The sequence below is a fragment of the Palaemon carinicauda genome, chromosome 1 (assembly GCF_036898095.1).
Source record: "Palaemon carinicauda isolate YSFRI2023 chromosome 1, ASM3689809v2, whole genome shotgun sequence".
In the NCBI taxonomy this organism is placed as follows: domain Eukaryota; kingdom Metazoa; phylum Arthropoda; class Malacostraca; order Decapoda; family Palaemonidae; genus Palaemon; species Palaemon carinicauda.
In genome coordinates this window covers 43,962,619-43,972,507 of record NC_090725.1, presented here as the reverse complement: position 1 = coordinate 43,972,507, position 9,889 = coordinate 43,962,619, and positions in this window count along the sequence as shown.

Here is a 9,889-nt window from a genome sequence, read left to right as displayed (position 1 = left end):
CTGCCAAATGATCATAAGACTAGCGGGAGATTTGCTTCATCTCCTGTTTGTTAAATAAGAAAATTTCAAAATCATAATATTCTATTCATTTCTTGCTTTTGCTAAAAGAAGATCGTGTATTATAATTAACTTTTTATTTAGCTTTTATTAAGAATAATGTATCCCTTTTTCTAAGGATGAAAACCAACTAGAATAATTCTTTTGATTTATTTGTTATACAAATAATAGTATTTTGTATTTCTTACTTTTTAATGTGTGAATAATTCTTATATTTTAGTAAAATTTTGTCACAGTACCCATAATCGTTTTGACCCTTTGTATTTACTTTGCAACAGGTCCCTCTCTCTCTCTCTCTCTCTCTCTCTCTCTCTCTCTCTCTCTCTCTCTCTCAATTGGGGAACTTAAAATGAGTGAGATATAATGGAAGGTGGTTAGTTAATAAAACCTGATATATTATATAATAAAGAAAGTACTGAAATATTGGTCAATGAACGTCTACTGAACATAGGTTTGGGAGACTAAAGGTCATAGGATTTAAGTTACTGAAAGGATAGATAAGAAATGGAATATACTATAACCATAGGGGCCTAGTAATAATAGTGTACCTCCTGTGGTGCATTGAATGCATTGTCTAAAGGTCTTACATGCCCTTGCTTTATATCCTCCTACTTTTATTCCCTCCCTGTATCCTTTCTTCCCAGTTTCTTTTTAATCTCTCATATCTTACTATATAATAACTATAGTGGATTCTCCCAGTTGCAGTTAGGCACAGGCCCCAACACTGGGTTTTACAATTCAATCATAAATACATTATGAACTAACTATAATTGACAAAGTCGTAGAAAGTTTATGAAAGAAAGTACTTTACTTCAAGGGCTGCTTTTCTGGTCCTATACAGCAGGGGAGCCTAACTCTCTACAGGAGCTTTCCGTTCAGTTTACCGTATACATTCTTAGTTACTTAGCATTTCACACCCCATATTGCACGTTTATTATCAAATCCACATTATCGAAGTACTTAGAAAACGGGAAAGTCTTAAATTTCTTCTTGAAAGCCTTTATATCTTCAGTCTTTCAATGTCAAGTATGGGAACTTAGTGCATAGTCTTGAAGCTACGGTATGTCAAGTAATGAAATTATAGAATATAAAGCATTCCCAAATATAAGTTCAGCTGAAATAAAAAAAACATGTCATAAAATATTAGTGAATTGAAGTAGAATTCAGCTCATTAAAACTCCGTTTGGTTTAAAATAACTAACAAAAGAATATAAATTGTGATGACTGATGTTAGAAAGGATCTTTACTTAATTGGAAATTTTAAAAGGCGACCTTAGCAAGAAGCTGATCATTGAAAAACGTATTTAGTGAATTGTATGGTTAGATGAAATGGCAATGTCCTAGGTGAATAAAACTTAAAAGTGTAAAGTTAGGTAAACGGAGGGAGAATAGTGGACGACTGTACGAATATGTAGAATTTTATTTTTTATTTTTCTAGGTATTCAACCGATTGGATATAAACTACATACATCTTAATTGCCACTCGAATTTACGGAAGCCCATTGGTTTAGTACCTTTATTTATCTAGTCTCTCTCTCTCTCTCTCTCTCTCTCTCTCTCTCTCTCTCTCTCTCTCTCTCTCTATTTTTGAGGCTACAGGAATATACCTTGAAGAATAACAGCTTGAATTTTAAAATTAATTAGAGATTTTGTACAAAATATCCAATAAGCTTAAAGTCTACAGAAGTTCTCTCTTAATTCAACCCAATGCTCACTAATTTCAGATCTCCCACTCCCCATCCTTGATCCTTCCTTATCCCAAAATTTGGAAATGTTATAAAAAAAAAATCACTCTCGCCTCATATGGCAGATGAGTCTCCCACTGGCCCCCTCCTCTTTGAGCATCAGCTTTTGCCATAAAATGGGCTAAAAGGTCCATGAGATAGATCCTGATCTTAACTAGAGTAACCACTTGTTCTTTTAGACTGTTATTTCATTCACCATGTACAGAAGTAGTTCGTTCTTCTACTGATGTCTTGAGAGCTGTAGCTCAATGTGTTGATTTGAATATATTGTATTTGTCAAAGGTCGACAGCCTGTCCTGGTATACATGTTGGGTTTTAGTCTGCTTATTTATCCAGTTGTGTCTGAGTAGGTTTTATCCAGACCGCTAAAGTTTTGAAAAATAATTTTGTCATGCCATTGTTAATTTTCTCAAAAGCCTCAAATAATTAAGCTGGACTATCTTATAAGATTTTAGAATTTTTCATAAATGATTTTATTAGAATATAGCTTCTCAGAATGTTTAAGAAAATTGCATTGTAGAAGGTTATAATGTCAAATGTATAGGTTTTGGTATATCATTCTGATTTTTAGCAAAGATGTATGCACTTGCGTCAATGACAAAAGATCAAATTTGTTGTGAATTGTGTAATGTAAGTAGTGAAAAATCTAATGTAAAAGGATTGTGATTCAATATACTCCAGACATGTTTATGATCTTTCTGAAGTTAATGTGTAATCAGTGGTAATTGCTATTTAATTCTTTTTTTATCAAGGTCCAATACAGTAGTTCAAGTAAAAATAGTAAATATTTTGTAATTAACGTAAATGTTTCAAGGAATTATGTAAGAAGGTCGTTCTCAGGTCTTGCATTTCAGAACTTTCTGTTATGGCGAGATACCTGGGCTCTCTGAAAAGGTGCACAGCTCGGTTCATAAATTCCACTTTGTTTCTTGTCTCATGTCGTTTGTGCCCACGACATAAAGGAGGGATAAACTACACTAGAATCTCTTTTAGACTATTTGTGTAATAAGTTTTCGAGTAGATTGTTGGGTAGAAAGCTGACCAGATGTAGGTTTAAAGAGGGTGAATAACTGATTTGGTATGACAAATACAGTAGGTATATAAATGGTCAGGAAAGAATAAGGTCAGGTCCATAGGTTTTAGGTGTAAAGTTTACTGAATTTATAGTTAAAATAGTTTTTATTTTTATTTTATTACATTAATTAAAGGAGAAAAATTTCTATTCCATAAAATGACTCTGTTTACACATCCTCATATTCTGTTTTAAAGGTGCATAGATTTCTAGCTAGGTTTTATGGTTAATGCAATACTGATGTGCAGAAATATAAGTCTTTAAACAGTATCCTTCCTTGGGGAAATTCATTACGAGACCTGTTAGGTATTTTACACGAGTTAAGCTCGCAATATTTGGAATATCGTATCAAAAACTTCACTCACTTTTCTCAATCTCTCTATTCATAATCGTGAAAAATCTGGAAAATGATTTAAAGTTCCTTAGATTTTACACTTAATCGGTAGTGGAAGTCTTTGTTTCTCAAAGACTAAGTTCAGTTGCATTTTGTGACGGTTGATATTTCATATGTTAAAGTTATACGTTTGGAAAATCTGAAGTACAGTACATATATTCAGTCTAAGCTCAAGCCTGAAGGTGAAAGGACCTTGTTTTGATCATTTTAAGTATATGTAAATTCGTACCTGACATTTTGTGTGTAGCTGTGTCAGCTTATTCGAATTTTCCCTTTAAATTCTTCAGTTTATTTTAAACTAGTGTGAACTTTGACTAGAATTGAATTGAGTAAAATACCATATGCCGAATATTGATAATTGTAGAAATATGACATAAATTAATATTAAACTTTGCTCATTATTTGTGACGAATATCTTGTGTAAAAATAAGGTTGCAACCAACCATCATTGATATTTCCAACGTAACTATTGAAATTATGAATTAATAGTTTTCGAATTGAAAGAAAATACAGTTTAAAATGATGCAGTGGAATATTAATGGCAATTTGTTTTTATGTCTCTAAAGTTTTAATTACTGGCATAGTAATTAATTATTTGTCTCCACATCTATGAGCTTAGTTTGCCCTTAAGGGATCACTAGAACTTACCTTGGCCAGAGTAGTTTGAGTAAGAGATATAAACTTATAAGATTAGCCTTGAAATTATTAAGTTACAAAAAGAATAAATATGAAATATGAGCAATTGGATACTGTCAGGACCCACCGAGAGTAGGTCCTGGATACTGTGAAACCAAGCTACCTTAGTGTTATTAGTCTCTCTCTCTCTCTCTCTCTCTCTCTCTCTCTCTCTCTCTCTCTCTCTCTCTCTCTCTCTCTCTCTCTCTCTCTCTCTCTTCACAGCATTCCTTCAGTCCCTTCTGTACCTGCAGTCTCTTTAGACCCTTCAACTTTACCTCCTCGTTTCCTGTCTCCACTCTTCCTTCCATCTTGCCTCCCAAGCTCTTACAACTTTTACTTCAAAGTATATCTCCAAGGCCCCCCCGACTCCCTGTTGTACTTGGGTATTGAAGGGCCTCACAGACCCCAGCACTGGGCTATATTCTTATATATAATCCAGGAACGCTAATCGCTTGAATCCCTCTTAATTTGTTTTTAAAGCCACTTTTAGTCTCCAAGATGGATATTCCTTGCACATCAGTATTATAAAAAGATTAATGGCTAATATATTTAGATCTTTAATATCAGTGGCTAATTTGTAATGAGATTTTGCAAATATTGAATGTTAGAACTCAGTGTTATGAAAGTATACTGAAATACATTGCAGGGAATGAGAGAATGCTGATCTAGTATTGGGTGATTTTTTTGAGATTCCTCAGGAGAAATTTGATCAAAAGTTCATTTTCAGTAGTGGACGAGGGAAGTAAGTTTTTATGTCAGGTTTCCTTTAAGAAGCGAGACTGAATAGATGTCAAATGTAGTTTTTTTTAATGGGTACAACTTAGGTTTGCAGGTTTCCATTTAAAATGTGGGTGGTTTTTTAATTTTAATGTATAATTTACCTAGGTAAACAGGAGATGAATTTCCTCTGCCCATTTAGGAAGTAGAACAGCTAGTCAGTCATCTCATTGGCGAGATTCAAACTCAAATTTCAGTAAGTAGAGTATATGAAATATTTGCTCTTTAAGTTTTTGAAATGGCTCTATTTAGAATTTTGAAAATGAGAGTAAAAAAATCACTTAAATTTTTGAAATACCCCGAGTTTTAGAATCATGAAAATGTATTAAGAATAAAAAAATAGCTTAAAGTTTTCAGTATGATCATAAATAATACATATTTTCTAACAGCTATATTTTTAACATAAAAGTTGTAATTATAAGAATCCAGGTAAAGAAATTTTTTAAAGAGTATTTTCTTCTTGAATTTAGAGTTTTGAGATATCTCGTGATTTGTTGATTATCTTGGGAGGAAAATTTCTTCATAAAGTCACCAGAAACATGTCTCTTTCTTTCTTTCTTTTTTTTTTTTTACTACATAGATTTGAGTTTGATGCCTCGCTCTTTATTAGTATATTAGTATAAGAAAAAAAAAAACTTACAGAAGTTATAATTGCTGGTCCTGTGTTTCTCTGTTACAAAAACTTTTCTAGTTATTTTTTATACTGAATTAAAACCCCTGTAATGTAATTGTTATAACCAATGTCATTATGATGGGGGAACTGCTGAGTATTAGCAAAAATTAAGTCTTTAATTATCTAAAGATAAATTTGCTTTCGTCGTTAATTTTTCAACTTTTTTATTGAAATGTATTTATGAGCTCAGAGACATTCGTGTCCTGAATAATTCTAAAATTATATTTGCCATTTAGTATTTGTTCAAATTTTGCGAATTTTCAGTGGAGAGAAAATTATTGTATCCCGTGAACATGATCTCCGTCTTTCGAGGATAAAAATCCAGAAAGTGTTAAAATATTTTATATACTAAATTAGCTTGCCCATAACTATTTCAAACTTTTTAACTTTTAATTATATATCGAGTTATTCTAGATTATTGTATCCCGTGAACATGATCTCCGTCTGTCTTTTGTGTCTGAGCTCATTCCCTCAAATCTAAAATGGGATTCTTAAACTTCATTTTAATCTTTTGAGGATAAAAATCAAGAAAGTATCGAATTATTTGAATTAATAACATAGCTTGACCATAACTATTTCAAACTTAACTTTTCCTTGTCTATTGAGTTACACAGGACCTGCTTAAAATGCCCCCCCCAAAAAAATCCTTTGACCATGGGCAAAGGATAGCTTAGTAAGGGAATAGAGCTTTAGGATAGTATGGTAGGAGACCATGAGTAGAGGATAGTTTAGCAAGATATATTGTATTAATGGGTTGTTAGCCGAGAGAATACTATGGGAAAAAAGATGAGGATGTAAAAAGCTGAGGTTAAATTAATTTCGTATATCTAGGAGCATTGCATATTTTGGGTTAGGGTTTTAGGCCTAAGTTTGTTATTAGGAATTATGTTAACATTCAATTAAAACTCAATCTACCTCAAGTTATCTAAATGTCTATAAAAAAAGGATATTTCAATAAGATTATTTTTGTTCAATCATGAATATAAAAATTCTATATTGTTTCGTTTAGAATTGTGTTGTTAGCCTCATGAAATGTTTCAAGTTAAACCCTTTTTCCAATGTTGCCTTTTCAAGGGTTAGTATTTGAAAACTCTATTACACAACTAAAGTGATTTAGGTGTCCACGTGTAAGGTGAATGCGTACTTCGGTCCGATCTGACTGTCTGCCGGGGGAAGTAGCAAGGATGGTCAGGGCAGTAGTCTTGCACGGCTCTTCTCTTTTACCTGACTCAATCATGTGTATGAAATGGGACGAGACAAGGAGGCATCTTGGCATTTGTGAATCTTGTCTGCTTTTCACTGAGCTTCAGGTGTCTGTAGTAATGGATCGTTCTGAAATTGCACAAAGGCCTGACAATGACACTCTTACTTCATTTGGTTTTATAACTAGTTTTCCTTTCTAGATATGTTCATGAATTTGTCGTAATGTCTAATTTCATGTTTCATTAAACAATTAACATAACTTTATAACCGATATAATCTGCCTTATAATAATGTTAATATTATAAATGTTTTACCCTTAAACTTTAGGAGATCTGAAACTATTCCTGAAGTCTTTAAATCACAATCCTGATATCATTGTTTGTAAAATTATTAATAAAATATTGAAAAAAAAAGAAGGAAAAGGAAAGCATTCAAGGGCCTAGTAACATTGCTTCCTCAGAAAACTTTGCATTAAGTTACTAGTTACTAGGTGGGACAGGGGATGGCCTTGGTGGGCTTTCCTTTTCCTCCTTTTTTTTTATTAATAATTTTATCTTAGAGAAAGCACTACTTACTTACACAATCATGAAATATGTAACCTCAAATGCTGAGCTTAAAACGCACATGCAGTTCTTCATAAAAAACGGACTGTCCAGAAAAACAAAGAAAACGGGATGGTTTGTCATTCTCTGTGCCATGTTGGATGAAGGGTGACTCAGAGCCATTCTTGGTCGAATCATGAGCTTAGTGCATGACAAACGTTAAGTTTTCTTTGAATATAAAGCGTTTAAAGCTTCCTGAAAATGGGGTTTCATGATTTTGATATGTCATTGACTTGAGTGTATGTATTTTAATTGTATAACTAAAGTGATTATACCAAACCTGTCTTATGTTTGACATTCAATCTTCTGCAATAAAAGTCTTTTAACGAATTTCTAAGTTTTTCTTTGGTCATATTCTGTTAATTGGAAGCTTCAAGTCCATATTTAGTACCTTAATAGCATTAAATTCCATGACAAGAGGTTTTTGAGGACTTTAATGAAACTAATAAAATTATTATTATCATGACTTTAGCAGTCAATAAAAAAACCTACTTAACAGACAACTAGATCAGGAAGTGGACTTAGGTCTAAATTGAATTACTGAGATAGAGTTCGGCCATCTTGGCTTTATACTTTATATTCATAAAACACTGGTACTACTGCTCTCATACCGTCAGTAGTGGTGAACGAACTCTGTATTTGGGAGATCAATAACAGTCCAAAATGGACAAGTGGCTAGTTAAGAGAGAGGATTATTTCATGAGCCTTTTGGCCCATTCTTGTGGGGGAATAAGGCATTTTCTGGTGTTTGAAGGGGCAGGGGGCCGCTTAGGGAGAATACTCTGTCATATGAGGTTTAATATAGGGAGAATACGCAGTTGAGTTCCATTTTCTGTTGAATTGTCTGTTTCGTTTTCTTTTTCCTTTCAGGTTTTCTTTGATAATATGATGGATGACTAAAATAAACAAATATGAAACTTTTATATGCATTTTATTCCCGAATTTTTAATATTTTACAATGTTTGAATAAGAAATGATATGCCATATCAAACAGCATAAATGAATACAAAATATTTTAAGATTATAGAACGATTATTTTAAATATATTGTTAAATAATTGGCACTACTTGGTAAGATCTATTGCATAACAAATATTGATATGGACGAAAATACTTGAAGATGAAAGAGCAAAGGTCCTGAATGATAATTTATAGCAAGAAACGGACATCCAAGGGCTATTTGTATCATTATATAAGTAAATATAAATGGCCCTTATTTGATATACGCAGTTATACCATTCTTTTTTCTTGCTATAACTTGAAGATATCATTCAGGATCCTTGCTCTTAAATCCAAGATTTTCGTCCATACCAATATTTCTAATGTAATATATCATACCAAGTAGCACCAATTATTTATAACAAGATATCTGAAATGATCATTCCAACAAATGTACAGTTATAAATCATACAAGTTGCTTCTGTCTCAAGCCTTAATAATTGATATATGTCTATGATAAAATCGTAAATAATAAAACATGAAATACTCATTTATAAAAAGATGCTGGTTTTAAGCATTTGATATCTGGTTTGCTACCTTAATGTGAAAAAAAAAATCATGATTAATTTTTTTTATTTCATACCTTATTTATATGAAGTTACTCTAATTATATTTGCTAATGAATTTTACCTATATAGCCATTTTTGATCTGTTTGAAAGATACATACATTTCTTTTACACTGAAAACGCTACACGCTAATCTATCAATGTCATTTTACAAGTGCTAACCTTGGAACTACACCTTTAAAATGCTATTTTGAAAGTTCTCACAGGCATTCGTCACAGTATTTAAAGAAATAACTGATTTTTTTTTTGAGCTTCCTTATAATTAGATATTCCTATTCTTTTAATAAATAATTGATCACGAAATGATAGATTTCCTACCCCTGAAGCAGAGCCTCGGGTGCAATTCTTCCCTCCCTAAGTCCCATCATGTTTGCCTATCAAGAACCAAATGTATCAAGAGCTTCCTCTCAGCAAAATATTAATCTACCTTTCAATAGGCTAACTACTCCCCTAAGCTTTCAAGAACAATATTGAAGTTTTACATTAGAACCTTTTTGAAACATATTCCTTGAACATAGATTTAAAACTACTTTACTGACGGGATCCTTCTCTAAAACTATCATTGGAAAACTAATCCTTCCTAGGAACTATCAAATTACTATTCCTTTCACAGGACTTTTTGATATAAAATAAAGTTGTAAAAAAGTTTCTAGCTACAACTATTTTTAACCATAGAGGCGCTATTCTAGAGTATAAGACAGTTAATTACACAATTTTTATACAGAATATGCAAAGCTTAAAACCAGCAGACAACATATTTCATCTTATTAAAACTAATCATGTCATTTAAATGAATCGAGACATAAAGGTCCTTTCACAAGATTGAAGAGAATGATAAAAATCTGCAGCAAATCTTTGGAATATTATACATGACCAGATTAACTGAAATCTTTAAATTACAAAGAATCCATATACTTTATAATTACTAAGACATATTTAATACAGTTTTGAAACCAGATTTAATTACACAATGGGAGAGAAAGCTCCCCAAAATCAGAACTATTTTAAGAAACAATTTTCTTATCGTGAATATAACCTTGATTCAAAGATGGATGGATGAGAGAGAGAGAGAGAGAGAGAGAGAGAGAGAGAGAGAGATAATTCATTAGCCTTTTGATGCCTA